The sequence below is a fragment of the Ursus maritimus genome, unplaced genomic scaffold, assembly GCF_017311325.1.
Source record: "Ursus maritimus isolate PB19 unplaced genomic scaffold, ASM1731132v1 scaffold_9, whole genome shotgun sequence".
NCBI classification, from domain to species: domain Eukaryota; kingdom Metazoa; phylum Chordata; class Mammalia; order Carnivora; family Ursidae; genus Ursus; species Ursus maritimus.
In genome coordinates, this window is record NW_024427107.1 from 67,652,056 (window position 1) to 67,669,950 (window position 17,895).

General features: G+C 53.5%; 1 protein-coding gene across 12 annotated transcripts in view; it reads left to right on the plus strand.

Annotated features, from left to right (window-relative positions):
* The window catches only part of LOC121101714, a 230,094-nt gene that overhangs the window by 80,067 nt on the left and 132,132 nt on the right, over window positions 1-17,895 (plus strand). The gene's annotated exons all lie outside the window — the stretch shown is intronic.

Genomic DNA, 17,895 nt, shown 5'->3' on the forward strand with positions numbered 1-17,895 from the left:
GGGGCTGGGGCTGGGGGCAGGGGCAGGACTGGCTTTTGGAGGAGACCTGGCTGAATGCCCCTAGTTGGTGAGCCTTTCGGCTGTCTCTTCACTTCCTCAAGAGTGAACAGATCCCCCTTTTAAAAAATTCTGTGTCCCTGCAGCGGGAGCCTTTGGAGCCGGCGTTCAGCTCAGTGCAGATATCTGTACTCATCACACAGACGATTGAGGGGGAAAGACTGTTTGCTTTCCTGAAGGTTGTCTAATCGTAATAGCTCGCTAAATTTTGGGGGTACTTCCTGGGCATCTCGAGTGGTTTACATGTGTTAACTCATGTAACCCATACAATTGCCTGTACTGTTATCACCACTCCCAAATTTAAAGATGAACAAACTAAGACTCGAAGGAGTTAAGTCATCTGCCAGAGATCCCTCAGCGAGTAAGTGGCCAGGCGGGGATTTGAATAGGGGGAGGCTGCCGAGCTCACGCCGTTGGGCACTCTGCTGGGTGATGGCTCCATGAAGCCGGGGCTGACTTCCCCCACCACCTGGTTATCTCACCACCGTCCTAGTGGAGAAGTTTGATGATTCCCATTGTGATGGATGAGAAAGAAAGGCTTGTGAGTGGTTAAGGAATTTTCCAGAATTCTACAGGTTCTAAACTGTGGCATTAGGCTTGAAATCAGGTCCACTGACTCCGAATATAGGGTCAGTCTTACATCTTCTCCCTTTCTTGCTGACTTCTGCCGACTCAGCTCACATCACCCTGTCCAGCTGGCCTTTCTGTGCAGCTGTCCCCGGAGTGCGCGAGCTTTCCTCAGGTTTGGAGAGCGCGCTTTACCCCCCAGGCTCAGGCATGGCTTCCTCTTCACGTCTGCTCAAACCAGGATTCCCTCTGTAGCTCAGTGATGAGAAAATTCATGCACCGAGCTTGACCTGGAGTGTGCCCTTTGGCGCTGGGAAGCCCTGGGGCGTCAAGGTTCATGCTGGGCCATGTGTGACTGCGGCCAGTTCCACCTCTTGGGTGTAGATGGTGTTTCAATGAGGGACGGCAGCCGTTAAGTGTGAGGCCCCATCGGGGCACTGCTCGCCGCGTGGGTGGAGTAGACTGCTCCCCCCCTCCCCCCGGGTGGTCTGTGTTCTGTGCCAGGTGCTGGCAGATTTGGCCAGGTTCAGGGGCCTCACAAAGCTGGAAGCACTTCCTTCGGCTCACCTGCCGTGCACACTTCCTCCCCTCTCTCTGCTGTGGAAATGGAAGCCAGCTGGCCACTGATTCCCCAAATGGCCTGCTCAGCCGCTCCAGGCCAGTGGAAGGTGTGGAGTCATCTCGAGGGTTTCCCTCTCTCAGCCCCCCTCCGACTTGCTCACAGGTCCCACTTCCCAGCCCAGTTTAGCCGTGTCTTTGCTCTCCTTGGATGCTCATCCCGGGACAGGATGTTCTCTGGAGCCTGCGGCCTCTCCAAGTGATGGGCTGGGCCTTGCCCCCGGGGTCTGTATCACCACCAGGTCGTTCGTCTTGAGGCAACAGGGCATCTGCCACCACCTTGCCCCCACACAGCTGAGCCCTTGACGACAAAAAGACAACCCAGTTCAAAAATGAGCAACAGACCTCAGTATACCTTTCTCCAGAGGAAGTATGCAAATGGCCGGCATATTAAAAGATACCTAACTTCATTAGTCCTTAGGGAAAGGTATAAATCACAGCCTTGAGCCCTTTATACCTGCTAGGATGGCTGTAATCATACTTTCAAAAGAGCAGAAGATAACAGCTGCTGGCCAGGGTGTCGAGAGGTCGCAGCCCTTGTGCACTGCTGGTGGGGGTGTAACAGGGTGACGGCCACTTGGAGAACAGCCTGGGGGCTCCTCACAAAGTTAGCTGTAGAATTGCCGTGTGAGCTGGCGACTGCACCCGGGGACACGTACTCCTTTATGTGTGTGTGTGTACAGAGGAAGGAAATATCGATACATGCCACAGTGTGGATAAACCTCAAAAGCATTGAAAAAAGCCGGCGCGAAAGGTCACATATTGTATGCTTCCATTTTTAGGAAATATCCAGAATCAAGACAGAATGCAGATTGGCAGTTGATGGGGGTGGGAGGCAATGGGGCGCAACTGCTTCATGGGGATGAGGTGTTACTTTGGGGTGATGGAAATGTTCTGGAAGTCAACAGAGGTGGTTACGTGGCGTCGCCGATGTACTAAATGCCACTGAATTGTGTGTATTCAAATGGTAACTTTTATTTTTTGTGACTCTCACCTCAAGTAAAACGAAGACACCTGGTCTCAGGGCAAACCCCCCGGGGGTGAAAAGAGGAAACGTGGGGCACGTGCTTTATGCGCTTTACGTCTGACTCTTGACCCCGGTGAATTCGACAGAGATGGAATGGGCTCTGTTACTTGATTTTGCAGGTGGGAACGTAGAGGCTCAGGGCTCACCATTGAGAGAGGCGTGAGAGATGTAGACCATGGGCTTGTCTGAGTCCGACCTGATCCCCTCTCTGTACTTTCTTCCTGGGCAACACAAAAGGCTTTTGTTTGGCTTTGCTTTGCCTCCGAGCGAGCTCACGTCAGAACTGTGCTCAGCCCGTGGGTGCATTGCCTCGACTCCAGGCAGCTCAGCTTTGTGTCCTTAGGGAGACACCTGCCCCTTAACCTTCCTTATGCCCAAGTCCTCTGAAACCCGGTCCACTCTGGCTGCCCACCTACAGGGATCTTTTTCCAGCACACACTGCTCACCTCCTTCCCAAGGTGACAAAGATCTGTAGCTGAAAGAAAACGGAAGATGAAGGTTTGAGTCACGGTCCTGCTGTGTGATCATGGATGAGTCTCTAAAACCCGCAGCACCTCAGTTTCCCTCCATGTGTCGCAGGAGAGCAGGAGAACACGCACGCGTCTTCCCTGAGGTGGTTGTGAGGACCGACTGTATCTGTGTCTGGGCTTTAAGGATGGAAAAGCACCATATGGACATGAATGGGTAGGATCACTCCTTGAGTCAAGGTCAGTGTCCCTGCATACTCAGCAGAGAACAGCCCCAAACTCCAGAATCTAGCCGAAGGGCATGTGGCTGGTGCTCAGCATCGATTTGCTGCCCAAGCAGGAGCCTGAAGGAGCAGGAGGTGGTCCGTGACCTGAATTGTGGGCTTGGTCCAGGATTCAGACTCCTTGTTCTCCTCTGTGTGTGCTGTGCCCCGGGACCAAGCGCCCAGGAGGCAGTCAGGAAACAGTTGTGGGCTGACTTGTCTCTCTTCCCCATAACCAAGCTGGAGATGGACCGTTTCATTCTGGTTTAGGATTTTGGCTGCTTGTTCTTTCATAGTGAGAATTATTGCAGGAAGACATCGTGGAGGAAGATGCGGATGCCCTTTGTTTCCCCCTCACCCCGTAGAGGCGTGTGATGTAGGGCACAGGTGGGAGGACTGGCGTTCCTGGTGGGAAGCTGTTGGGCTGTCGCCAGAAGCTGGTCTTATCGAGGTGGAAGACCCGCATCACTTCTTCCCTGTGTCCCCTTCACCTCGATTCTGTCACTGTTTTGGGAGCATGTAGCTGAAGCTTTACCGGTTGGAGGTAAGAGGCAGTGCCTCCCTATGTACGAGTCAGGGGTGTGAGCATCGTTCTGGTTCTGACAGCCCGTTGATTGCCATTTATTCTTTCTGACTGAGGTGGCCCAAAGCTGTAGGTGTTAACTGTGGATTTGCTCACTCTCAGTCCTGTGACCCTGGACGCGGCAACCTGTGCTGGGAGTCTCTGTTTTTATATCTGCAAAACGAGGGGGGAGTGACACTTGGAGGATCCCTCAAGTTCCTTTTGGCCCCCAAATTTGAAGATTCTGGAAGTCTACAGCGGGTGTGCTTGATAGCCCCTAATTGCAACCATCTTCTGTCTTTCTCTTTCCTGCCTGAACTTTCATCCACCTATCCACTGATCCACCCATCCATCGGCCCACCCATCTGTTGACACACCCACTCACCCCTCTACCCTCCCACCCACCCATCCATGACCCACCCACTCACCCACCCACCCATCCATTGACCCACGTGTCTGTTAGCACACCTGTCCATTAACCCATCCACCCACCCACGCACGCATACCCCGCATCTACTAGGTAGCCCCTCCGGACCAGGCAATATGCTAAGTCCTCAGGATACAGGGAAGTCTTAAGCGCTCACAGTCACGAGTGGGACTTAGATACTGGAATCAAATAGGAAAATCAGATGTAACGAGTGCTATGATTCCGAGGGGTGCAGACCACGCTCAAAGCAGCAAGGCAGGCCAGCAGCCTCCCTCTAAGATCCCTCTACTGAGGACTGGGGCCTGCCTTCACGACAGCTTCAGGACAGCTTGTCTTGATGTGGGAGAACGGTGTTGATGACCTCAAGAGGCCCCTTGTGGCCACAGGAATCTGTGATGTGGAGCTCTCAATTGCTGGCTTTGCTGGAGAAGAGAGAGAAAAAGAGAGAAGGAAGAAATAGAGGGCTGGCCAGTCCTGCTGTACATTTATGTTTGCGGTCCCCAGCCTCCGCTTCCTGGGGCCGCAGGCTGTGTGTGTGGGAGGCGCGGAGCAGCGGCTCGGCGGGCACGGCGCTCCTGCAGCCGGCTCTGGGGACGGCCGTCTCTTGGCACTGCCCTCCCCCTGCAGCGGTGGCGGCTGGCCGGGACAGAACTCCTCTCTGTTCGGTTAGTCAGCGGCCTGCGGCCACGGGCGGAGTGGGGCCCGTGTTTCCGACAGCCCCTCCGCCCCTCCGCGAGCCAGCTCCGCGATTCCAAGGGGGGGGCGACGCTGGCCTGTGCCTTGGATGTCCAGCCCCCGTCAGGGCGATTGTGGGCAAGGCAGCTTTTCTAATAAGCAGCCTCTGCTTGCCCTGTCGGAGATGAAAGACCGTGTGTAAGAGCGGGTAATTTGGGGTTTTCCTGATGAAAGCAGTTGACATTTGGTGCTGGGACCTCATGCGCACTACAGCGCTGCCTTTCATCTCTGCTCTCAGAGCGTGGCTCGGCTCTGGCCTGCATCCGGGGCGGCCCGTGCTACCGGAATTGGATTGGGCCAGTGGTAAAATATAAAGCAATGGGTGGAATGACCTTCAAGGCTATGGGTGGAGGAGTGGAGATGGCAGAGGCAAGTTCTGACTTTCCTGGCAGAGGGGGCTTCCCATTGGTACCGGAGTGTGTCTCCTTGCTCCTGGCAACATCATGGAAAGACAGTGCCCTTTGCAGTTGGACAGGGCTGGCTGAATTTGAAGGTAGCTCTCTACTCACTGGGTGGACGTAGGGAGCCATTTATCCTCTCTGGCCTCCTTTTGTCAGTGGGCATGATCGTACCACTAACTCTTGTGGCCTCCACAATGGCTCTGATGCCCCGTCTGGAGTCCGCCAGGCCCAGGAATGGGCACTGGTTTCTGCCGTCATCAGTGAACTTGATGCATTGTGCTGTAGGCGCTAGAAGAAGGAACTAGAGACTTGCATTATTCATCCACATTCCCCACACAGCACCGGGCACGTAGTAGGTCTTCTGTAAATGGTTGGGTGATGGCTCGATGGAGAAAGGAGACTTTGCCTATGCTACCCATACTGGTCGTCTAGCTTTTCGGGGGCTGGGGGGAAGAACACAGGTTAGATAACTTGAACCTGAAACATGCGAAGTGTGTAGACTTGGCTGCATGCACGCAGGACACAGCAAGCAGATGCGTAAGACTTGATTCACTCGTGGAATCCCTGCTGCAGTCCAGGCCGACCACGCATGGGATAAGTTGATTCTCCAGTGTCTGTCCAGTGTGCCCTTAAATACCTCCACTGATGGGGAACTTACTACCACTGAAAGGTGGCATTGACGGTTCTAATGTACTTCGTTCTCCTAAGGTGTGGGCTCTTTCGCCCAACTCCCTGGGTTCTGATCCCAGGGACCTTCCCGATGAAACAGACCCTTCTAACCGATGACAGCTTCCAAGTTGATGAAGGCAGATGCCGTGTCCCTTTTGAGTTGTCATCTCCTTGGGTTAAGCACTTACCCAGCACGTTGGCAGTGGTTATGCCACTTATCTCCCCGAGCCTGTGCCCCCAGGTCTTGAGCACTGTTTGAGGACGAAGTTACAGGAATAATGTACAGCCCCACGATGTGACTGTGCTTGGAGATCGGGGATGTGATGACCAGCCTCCCGTATAACCAGGGGAGCAGTAAAATCTAAGGTGGCATTTTTTTGTGTGCTAATATATTTTTTTAAAGATCTATTTATTTGAGATGGAGAGAGAATGTATGGCGGGGACAGAGGGAGAGGGAGAGAGAGTCCCAAGCAGACTCTGTGTGCTCAGCGTGGAGCCGGACATGGGGCTTGATCTCACTACCCTGAGATCACGACCTGAGCCGAAACCAAGAGGCGAACGCCTAACCGACTGTGCCACCCCGGTGCCCCGTGTGCTTGTATTTTAAAGTCACCTGCCACCACACTTCGGGTAGCACCTGGGCTGTTGTAGAGCTTGTACTTTCTAGTGTGGCACCTTTCAGCACCGAGAAGCTGAATGTTCCCTGAGCTCCTCTTTGACGCTTTTTATCTCAAGAAATAGCGAGGTGACCTCTTCCTCCCCACAGAAGGCATTCAGGTAGCAAAGCCGTCTCCTTTTCTTGATCCTGTAGTCTGCAGAGGTATTTAATAAGTGACACTGTCAGTGTGTCTGGGTTTCAGGAGGGGGCCTTTGGAGACTGAGTACCTGTCTCTCTTGTGAAATTGAGAGGGGGGCTGTGGCCCCCTCCCCCCAGCAGTCGCTGCTCAGGGGCACTGTGGCACAGGGCAGGGGAAGAGACATGTTACCGAGAGGCCAGGTCAGACACCTTACCTGTCTACCTGGCAGACCAGTGTGGCTTCTGCTCAGGGCCTTCAGATCCTCTGGGCCTTACCTGTTTAAGGTGTGGGTGGGTCCGTCAAGCCCAGCAGTGTGAGTCTCATAGGTGTCTCTAGGCAGGTCAGAGGGTGGAAGGAAAGGCTTCACCTGTAAGCCCCCCATCCCATGGTCAGGCCTCCTTGCCCTTGCACGACCAGGTAACACCGGCAGGTGAGGGGTTCTGCATGCCCTGCCGTCTGCTGGGAGAAGCAGCAGGCTGGTGGGTGGACACGAAGCAGCGTGTATGGACGGTGCTGCCTCTAAACCCCTTGGCCCCATGCATCTGCCCTGAACTCTGCTTGGCTCTGACCCTACCTCCTTTCTTGCCCTCCCCTGACTAACGGTTCCTGCCGCAGCCACACGGAAGTTGAGGGGTCCTCCGTATCTGTGTTCCTACAGACAGATTGCCCAGGGAGGCAGAAGTCATCATAACACGAAAATACGCACTAATAAACTCATTGCTAGCGTCCAGCCCACCCACATCTGACAATAATCAGTCGTTTGCTGATGGCCAGACATTGTGAACATCTGTCAGTCCAGGGCAAGAATAGCAGAAACTCTTCAGTGACCTGTCTTTGGCTCCCTCGCTGGGAGGGATGCCGCCCATTCTTCCTGCAGCAGACTGCATGAGGCCCCAAGCTCCCTGAAGGCCCCGGGGCTGGTGGGCTACCCGTGCGTCCGCTCTTCCAGATTGAGACATTTGTCCTGCTCCTGACTAGCTGTGTGACCTTGGGCAGGTTAAGTAACCTCTCTGTGCCTGTAGGCTTCATTGGTAAAACTGGACGAAGAGTACCTATCTTCTAGGGTGTTTATGAGCATTAAGTGAGTTAATACATGTAAATGCTTAGAGCAGTGTTTTCTGGCATGTGGCAGCCACCCGTTAAATGTTCGCTGTCGGTGTTGGTGTGCCAGAAGCCTTTTCCCACTCTTTGATTCCCGGGCTGGCCAAAAGTTAGTTGTGTTGGTAACTAATAACCTGATGAAAATTGAGTATAAAGAGAGTTGTTGCATGAAAACTAAGTTTAGTACTTTGGAAAGAACGGATAGCATTGATTTGCTTAAAAAGTTGTTACTGAATCACTTAGGGGCAAAACAGCTGTAAAAAGATAGGGGGGGGACAAAAAGATGTAATGAAACTATAAGGAGTCCGTCCTCCATGTGCTTTGCAGATGACTAACTTTTGCACCATTTTAAAGCAGCGGAAGTCAGAAATCGGAGATTTTACGCAGTGAGGGTGTATTTTGCAAGAAAGACAATTGCATCTCCAGTCGGTGTCCCAAAGAAAGACCCTGCCTTTCGATTGGTGGATACTCATGCGGCTGTGCTATGTATCTGTCCTGTTCATGGTTGTCCCCTTTTTCAGTGCCGTGACCGTGGGGGAGTTGGGTACCAGGGCTTTTGCTCTCTAAGGCAGGTCACGTGGGTGGACAGAAATTGCACATTTTGCCCAGACCGCAGGGTCTCCTGAAGGCAGGCACAGGTATTGTGGGGAGACTCCTTGAATCACACACACTGGTCTAGCATCTTCTATGTGCCAGGTACTGGTGCAGTGCCTGATACTCTAAGGGTAATACAGCTAGCAGCCAGCAAAATGGACACGGACCCTGCCCGCTGGGGCCTCACTGTCAGGGGAAGCAACTACAAAGGGAACTAGAGGGTAAAGAGAGGGGGTACTTACTACAGCCTAGGGAGAGCAAAGCGGGCAGGGGTCCTGAGTACTGCTATCCAGGAGGCCTGGGGGCTCTGGTGCTGTCAGACCAGTTAACGTGGATGAGAGAAAGAAAAAGATTCCATGAAAACCAAAAGAAAGTGATTTAGAAATAAAAGAACTAAAAAAAAAAAAAAAAAAAAAAAGGAAAAGAAAAAAAAAAGAAGAGGCCTTGGGAAGATTGAGGAAGTCCGGAAAGGTCTTTTGTAAAACGATCCTTTTAATGATGAGGAGTGAAGGGAGTTTCTGTTTTGTGCCAGAGTATGTGGTAAGAAAAGCCTTGGCATTGGATTCATTCTTTCTGTGACCAACACTTAGAGCGAAGTTTTAAAATGATAACTTGGAATTGAAGTCGAAGACAGACCTCATTCGTATTTAAAATTATTGGTAATTAATGCATTGTAGATTTGTAATATATAAATGCTAAATCATTAAGTTCTGAATGTAAAAGTTTTGATAGTTATATTTCTCTGTTTCTTGTAAAGTCCCCCCAAAGGGGGCTGGTACGAGTGAGCGAGCGGGTGGAGTGGCCCAAGGTCACGGCCAAATGGGGGAGCTGAGGATCCAGACCTGGTGCTGGCAGTTAGTCTTTTCAAGAGAAAGTGCCTCCCTCCCCACGACATGCACCTGCCCCACTTACTGTAAATATCTGGACCTGATTTTAAGTGGCTTCAAGTCAAGCAGCTTTTCTCTGGGTCCTGTTCTCCACGCGGCTCCTTGTGCTCAGGTCTTGCCCCCGTTCCTCCCTCTTCCCCACCTGGCCTGTATCCCCCTGTGCCCCCTGATTCCCTCTGCACCTGTGCTCATCCAAGTCCTTTCTGTGTCTGGCTCTCGGAGCACGGGAGAGTCCCTGCAGAAAGGAGCCTTGCCTGTTGATCTGGGTGCCCCTGGCTCAGAGCCTCCTGTACAGTAGGCAGGGGGAGGGGGCCAGCAGGCTGGGGCAAGGCTTCCCCTCTACCCTTACCGTGGGACCTGGGGAAATAGGGTGGGTGGGAATTCCGAGGGTGAATGGGGAAGGCAGGTTCTGGTGGAGCTGTTCCCTGGTGCAGCAGGCATTAGAGCCCCAGCGCATTAGCCACTCCCAGACGTGCCCAGGCCCCAGAAGGAGTCACGGGAGCGACAGGGGAAGCCTGAGCATTCCTTTCCGCTCCCTGCGGTTTACCAGCAGCACTGATGGCCCTTAACGTGTGGCGGAAGCAATATTTTATAGTTTACAAAGACCATTTCCCACCCTGCCTCATTCATTCCCATTTGCTGATTAGGCCACTGTGGAGGGCAGGGACAAGCCACCAGAATAGCCCAAGGTCACAGCCGAGTGAGGATGGAGCCAGGAAGGGGAAGCAGGTGGTGGAGGTCACCTTCATATCATGATAAGAATGGCTACATGTGCTGGATGCCTTTAAGTTCCATCTTATCTCATGGTCAGAAGCGACTCTGTGAATCAGCAGGGCCTTCCAGGTGGCTTTTACAGCTGGGGAAACTGAGGCAAAGAAGGTTGAAGCTGGGCTGTGAGGTCTGGGAGTTGGGTCCCGGTGTTGACCCTCGATGTCATGTTCAGACTGGTTCCTGGCACTGACCTGCTGGGAGGACAGTTGGGGGAGGGGGGTCTTCAGAAGGCGATCCTGGTCCATGGGCGCGCCTCTTGCCATCCTGGTTTGGAGGTCCCCCGTTGTGTGCGCTGCTTCTCTGCAGGAAGACCTCTCCTCCATAGCACCCCGCTCACTCAGGAACTGCTCAGAGCAACTCGTCAGTAACCATGAGACCTGCAGCTTTTGGCCAAAAGGGCTATTTCCTCTGGTTTGGCGGGCGGGAGGGAGGAGGAGGAGGGTAGCAGTGGAGGGCTCCCCGAGAAGGAGGAAGGCAGCTCTGCTGGAAACAACAGGCAGGGAAGGCGAGGCTGGAGTCCTGGGGACTGTCAGGCGCCCCAGTGCGCGGGCTTCCCCTGGGTTGTATAATCAGCTGTCACTTCAGCATTTCCCTGCGTCAGGCTTCACAAGTACAGATGGAACATTAAACAGTGACTTCTTTATAAATATTTAACTCCCACTGTTTAGGAACTGCTCGGGGCGGGAGACAAAATAAGAGCTCCAGGCTGTCCGCTGCGTTGCCCTTCTCTCGTGGTGTTGGATTGCGAGGGTCAGGGTTTGGGGGGTGGGGGGGTCCAGCAGCTATTCTGAAAGCCTTTTGGCTCTCAGCTGGTAGGGTCTTCCCTCTGTTGGGGGGTGTGTTTGGGGACACATGTCTTTGTGTTCATGGAGTTCAGACCTAGCACAGACTGTTCTGGAAGCCACAGCTAACATGTCTGCACAGTGGCTGGGATCAGCATTGGTGGTGTTACTGGCATGGCTCCATGTGACAGCCTTATTGAGATATAATTCACATACACTACAAGTCACCCACTTAAAATGTACAGTTCAGTGGTTTTAATATGTTGGTGGAGTTGTGCGAACATCCCACCATCTATTTTAGAACATTTTTATTACCCCAAAAAGAAACCCTGTATCCGTGAGCAGTCACCCCGTTGCTCCCCACCCCCCAGCCCAGGGCAGCCACTGGTCTACTTTCTGCTTTGTGGATTTGCCTGTTTGTCCGTTTCACGTACGTGTCCTCATTTTACATATGGGTCTTTTGTACTAGCGTATTTCACTTGGCGTACTCTTTCCCAGTTTCGTCCATGAAACTTCTTGCACGTATCAATGCTTAATTCTTTTTTAATGGCCGAATAATATGTCACTCTGTGTCATTTTGTGTATCCAGTCATCTGTTGATGGACCTGTAGAGGCAGCAGACTCATTCAGAAATGAGTCCCCACTCTTCTGGGGAAGGTCTAGGAGGCTAACATTAAGCATGTGGTGGAGGTTGAAATGTGCTCGGCTGGTAGGCCATTCAGCTTTTATTTAGCACTGAGTGTATGCCAGACACTGTAGGAGGCTTTTCTGGTAATTCTGACCGACAGTATCTCATGGTATAATCTCTTGAAAAGATCTACACACTTCTCCTCGGCCGTCCTGCTGGGTTTTTTCAGGAGAACGGGAGACTGGGTTTGTGTCTCTGGCCCATTTCATGTGACATCACATGGTGTCTGTCTTTAGGAGAGAGAAGCAGGGAAGAGACGCACTTTGGGATGATGTGCCCTTCCTACTCTCCCATGTCCCTGCAGACACCTGTGCTGGGCTTCTCGGCGTCCCTCGTCCCTTGTTGTCCCAGCTGCTTTGGTGCTCATCTGAGTGGCTGACTCAGCGCAGGCCCGGTGTCTGGCTTAGGCAGGAAACGTTAAAAAAATGGACACTCTTATCATGGCTGGTCATCTCCTGGTCATCCAGTGATGACTAATTTAGTGGGTGCTGTTGGTGTTCTGTCCCCGGTCCCCTTCATGGGACGGCACACTCACCTCCCAGCTGCTGAAGTTCACAGTGCTCCTGTTCTCCGGAGATTTGCTGCCTCATCCAAGATGTCGCTCACCCCCCAGCCCCCTCCCAGCCCCTGCTGACTCAGAGGTACAGCAGGCCAGCCCCCTGTGCTTCCAGGTGGGGTGAACTTTGTGGTGCCGTTCATGCACCAGAACTCCCGTGGGCTCAGGCGAGGCTGGCGTCCAGCTGAGACCACATCCTTGCTGAACCCTCCTTCCTCAGGCTGGCCTGCACCCCCACTCCCTTTCTCCTGTGCTTATTCTCCAGTAAATAGGCAAACAAGAATTCCCATCTCAGGGGGTGCCTGGGTAGCTCAGTTATTGAAGTGTCTCCCTTCAGCTCAGGTCATGATCCCAGGGTCCCGGGATCGAGTCCCAAGAAGTAGGGCTTCTTGCTTAGCAGGGAGCCTGCTTCTCCCTCTCCTCGCTCTGCCTGCCACTCCCTCTGCTTGTGTGCTCCCCCTGCCCCCTCTCTGTCAAATAAATAAATAAATAAATAATAAAATCTTAAAAAAAAAAAATTCCCATCTTAGGACCTGTTTCCAGGGAGTGTACCCTAAGACCCTATCTGGTAGCAGTGTCCCTTCCTGGGTCCCCTCTGATGACGTTGAGTCTTGGAGATTCTCTGCCTGAGCTTCCTTCCCGGCTTGGCCCACTGAGTGTTTTGTTTTGTTGGATTTGGTTTCAAAGTCTTTTCAAGCTAATCAGACACTAGGAAAGGTCTGCACTGAATCACAGTCCTGGCACTGTCCCTCCTGCCTCCCCTCCCTCCCTCCCTACTTCCTCTCCCCCCACCCCCCATCCCATTCCCTTTCAGCATCCTTTCCTGAGTCAGCAGTGACCTCAGCAGAAAAAGGCTTGGGAAGGCACATGGGAGGCACACTAGCCTTGGTTCCAGACAGCCCTAGGTCAAGGGCAGGCCCGGCCACCCAGAAACCAGGTGATCAGTAGTGTTCCTTCTCCAGGCTTCGCACTTTCTCATTTGCAAACTGGGCTGGTAATCTCTCTTCCCCACCACTGCGGTGAGGATTCAGATCCCGTGAGTGGGTGACCTGGTACAGTGATGGGTATCGAGTCAGCCCTTGGTTCACGGGATGCAAAGAAGTCCCGAAGGACTCCTGGACTCCTCCTGCACCTCCTTGGGTCTTCAGCCTTGTCAGCCAGCTGTCACCATCCAGGCCCTTTCCAGGTCGCATTGCTTTTGCTCACATTGTGCCTTCTTCCTAGGTTTCTCTTTATTTCCTCTCTGAGGCCGCGAAGGCAACCCCACAGATGCCGCCTGCCCCGAAGCACCGTCGGGGGTCGGTACTTGCCAGCATGGCACTCCTTGCAGAGAGTGTGGGACCTGTAGGGCTTCTCTTCCTCGTGACATCCCTGCCTTGGGGAACGTGGTGGGCGTGTGGAGGGTGCGTGTGTTCTGGAGTCAGACGGGTGGAAACTGGGATTCCAGCCCCGTCCCTTCCCCAGAGGGGTGGCTTGGGCTGGGAAGCTGAGCCAGCTGCTCCCCAGTCGGACTCGGGGCACATTTTAGGGACACTGTCAGCGACGGTTTCCTGATAACCGGGCAGCTCTGGATTGGCCAGGAGTTGGAAGAGTAATCAAGTACCGAACAAGCTCGGGAGTTCGAGAAATGCGGCGTGGTGTGGGGGAACAGCAAGCTAAGGGCTACTTTTACAAGGTTTTCTGTGTGGTCGGTGGGTGCACTAGGCTGTCGCCCCTCTGATCACCTTATAAGGGGGTGTAAGGGCCATGTGCCCCTGCCAGAGCTCGGGCCCACAGAGCGGAGCTAAAAGGGGGAACCTAAGGACCATCACATCCCGGAAAATTGGGACCAGGCTCGATCCTGAGTTGTGGCTGTTGCTGCCGAGGTTCAGCCTTGAAGGCGTTGACTCTGTGAAGTCCGGCACCCACCGCCGTCCCTCAGAAGGGGATGGGGCAGCGGGGAGGCGACGGATCACTGCCTCTTCCCTCTCTGGCCCTGCCTCTGCCTCTGGCACCCGTCCCCTCCCTTTGAAGGGACACAGTGCTACTCACAGCCTGGCCCGCTGCGGTGGCCGCGGACAGGGGCCCAGAATAAGCTTGTGCCCGCGGCAGCCCTCCAAATACAGCAGGGCTGGGCTGACCTTTAAATAGACGGGCTCTGGGCCACTCAGTTCCTGGAAGTTTGAAGAAAGTCGGCCTTTCAAGTGATGTGACTTCCAACCTCAGGAAAGATCCCTGTGTTTGCGAAAGCCATAATTGACTGCTGCTTTTCACTTCATTATATGTGGCCGCGCAGCCAGTAGGAGCCAGCATGCCAGGGTTAGGAGGGGAAAATCCTCAAGTATTTTAATATACCCCTTCTTAGAAGCAAGATAAACATATGTATTGTACTTTGCAACAGAGGCAGGGGGTGGGAAAGGGAGAGGCCTGGCACTGCATGAAAGGTCTTTTTAAACTGAACTCTGAGGTTTGTCTTTTTTTCCCTCCCTTTTTTCTCTTTTCTTTTTCTTTTTTTATTTTTATTTGTAAGCAAAACTGGCACGAGAGGATGATGCCAGCATCTCTTCGGCCATGTAGAAACCGAGTCCCCCCCCCCCAGACTGCAGACGGCTGCCTCCTCTGAGTCAGAACTACCCTCCACTGCCTTCCCTCGCTTGATGAAAAAAGCCTGGGTGAAGGTTGTCATCACACTTGACTTAGATGACTTACTTTTGTCCAGGAAGTCTTTCCTCCAGCTCTGGCTTTGCAATTATGCAAAAAAAAAAAAAAAAAAAAAAAAAAAAGCTAATGAAGTTGCATCCTGTGAATCCAGTCATGAGAAAATATCACACAAACCCAAACTGTGGGACATGCTTCAACATAATTGCCCTATAACCTTGAGAGGTGTCAAAGTCATGAGAGTGAAGGAAAGACAGAGGGACCTGTTCCAGATTGGAGGAGGTGAGGAGATGGGACAGTTCGGGGCAGGGCTTGATTGTGGACCCTCCGCTGGTTTGCACGGGCAGAGGATGCGATGGTCACGCGTGTCGGCGTCACCGTCCTGGTCGTGCTGGTGGGCTGGGGTTCTGAGGAGAAGGTCCTGGCTTTAGGAAGTACCCACCCGAGTATTGCGGGGCGCTGGGGCCTCGGCCGGCCACTTGCTCCCACGAGTGTAAGGAAAAAGAATTTGCACTGTGCTCCCAACTCTAAGTTCGTGATTATTTAAAAAAATAACAGGGGTGCCTGGTTGGCTCGGTCAGTAGAGCACGTGGCTCTCCATCACAGGGTCGTGAGTTTGAGCCCTACACCGGGTGGAGAGCATGCTTTAAAAAAATTAAAAAATAAATCAAAATTCAACTAACCAACGGAAGGGGAGAGATCCCTTTTGTGGAGAGGAAAACAGACCTGGGGTTTAAATTCCGACCCAAGGTTTGACATTAGCCAGAGAGCTTCACCTCTCTGTGCCTGTTTTCCTGGCTTTCAAGACAAAGGCTGTGCATCTGTGCGTGTGTGAGCGCGTGTACGGGTGTGTGTGATAATTTCTTTCTTGGGAGGTGGTTCTGAATGGGGAGGGACACCGGGAGCGCAGGGGCTCTATTAGGTCACCTGCAGGTCCCAGTTTGGGGGCATCGCGGGTTTCTTCCCGCCCTTGTACCCGCGCTCCGTGCCTACGTGGGGAGCAGCGGATGGATTTGCAGACTGCGGAGAGCTCACTCCTTGGTGGCATTGTCTCTCTGCCTTGCTGATGGCACTGTGACCCATGACTGTCACTTGACTTGATGTGAACGTGAAGATTTTGTTAAACTCTGCTGGCAGCTCCCTACGACCCCAGCAAGAACTTAGCGTTTCTCATTTCCATGCCTCTCTCCTCTGCTGGCTGCCTCCGGGGAGAGGTCTTTGTCCGTTTTCACTTCATGGTGTTGGGGATCAGGGGGCGGGGGGGGGGGCGTGGGGACTGGCAACCTGGCCCCCTCCCCGAGCCCGGATTAACCACCGAGCCGCCCGGCCACCCAGCGGGTACGCGCCGCCGAAGGGGGGCCCCAGAGACGCTGAGTCAGATTCACTGTCAGTCCCGAGCCAAGCAGGCCTGCGAGCCAGACCTCTCTCTACCACCCTAATAAAGCCAGTGTTTACACAGGGTAGAGGTGCTCATCAGATGTTTTTGCCAATCCCCAAATACGGCCATGGCCAGAGTGTGAGGGGGTGCTTGTTATGTAAGGCCCGTGGCCGGTCCCCAGACAATGCCACTTCCTCGCTTGGCGCTGTGTAACTGCCTAACAACGAACGGGTTACTCATTTCCTCTGGAAAACTTGGCAGGTCGCTCTGCCCCGTTTCCTCCTCCTGCCACATCCCTGGGCTTCCTCTGCTGAACGATCTCCAGGTTCCCAGGAACACCACCACCCAGGGCCTGGCCTTTGGCTGTGGATGGGAAGGGACATTTGGAGCAGGGCCCGCGTCCCAGCCGGGAATGGTGTGTGCCTGCAGCCCACCTGCTGAAAACCCAGCTCTTGCAGCAAGAAGAGGTCCCAGCCACAGGTGTGGGGAGCCCCTGGGATACAGGTGGGGTGCAGGTGGGGAGCTCAGGCCATCAGGCCACGCTTCTGCTCCTCCCCCAGTCCTGGCAGGTGTGGACCGAGTTGCCTCTCCTCTGTAGGTTTTAGCTCCTTCCTTTCTGCCCCTCTCCTGGCAGAGGGGTGGACGAAGGGATGAAGGGATGATAAAAGCAAGTCTGAGGTGGGTTTCCCTAAGTGAGCACGAATAGTGTATGGTATGCAGAATTTTGAAATGCATGAGTTTTCTTTCTGTCCCGTCTGCAAGACTTGGAACACAAACACTGGAAACCAGCCCTGTTTACTCCTCTCCAAGCACCAGCTTTATCATACTCCCCCCAGAAATGGCTGAGTCCCAGCCTTCTGTGGGCACATCACTGGACTCCAGTTAACTCTGTGTAGGTTAGCTTTTGGGGGGGCAGTTTACCTGATGAGTCCCAGGCTACAGCCTTGCTAGTGGCACTCGAGGCCGCTTCTCCACTGTCAATTAAAAAACCACCACATACCCACATTTCTGTCTTGATAAGTGCATGAATACAAGCACACGTCCATATGCACGTCCACACACGTCTGTGTACCCCCAGTGCACGTGGGGTATCATGCTAAGTGACCGGCATATTTGATTTTTCTTTTTCTGCTTACCAGCTGTAAAAGTTTAGGAATTAGGGATATATTTATAAGAACATGAGCCCTAGTTAGAAATTCTTTTCATGGGTTGTCTTATCCTCCCAACAACCCTGGAGGTTGATATTTTTATCCCTGTTTTATAGATGGGAATGGATTCATTGTGCAACTCAGTGTCACTGATAGTCATGAAGTGCCTTCGTGTGCTGGGTTTGGGGAGAAGACTCAGCCCTGCTCCCCGCTTTCCCATGGAGACAGGCACCGACCCCGTGAGTGTGGTTCCCTTGGAGGAGCAGGAGCAGAGACCCTGTGTGCCTGCGTGTGGGTTGGAGACAGGGAGGCAGGTGACGGCTGGTGGGGCAGGGAGAGGTCGTCCTGGGCTTGGCGGGGACAGACCCTAGAGACATTTGCTCTGTGTGTGGCCACCCCGAGACTGAAGGGGTTCTGTTTTGATTTGCTTTCTGCATTCTCTGGGCCTGACCGTGCTGAAGAGCCTGGGCATGGGAGATTGACGGAGCTGGGCGCCGCTTTCTGGATGAGTGACCCTAGCCGTGTTCGCTTAATTTCTCAAGACCTGCGTTCTTCGTCCATGAAACGTGAATGGTTGTCACCTGGGTCTCGTAAGACTAGAGGGTCAGGTGAGATGGGCATGTGATGCCCAGAGCAAACTGTCCCTTAGCCGTGGGTGTTCCTGGAGCCGCGTGCTGCCTGTTAAGTCGACATTCAGAGTCAGGAGACTGCGCTCCAGCTGTGGGGTGCGGCACCCCCCCCCCCCCCCCCCCCCCCCCCCCCC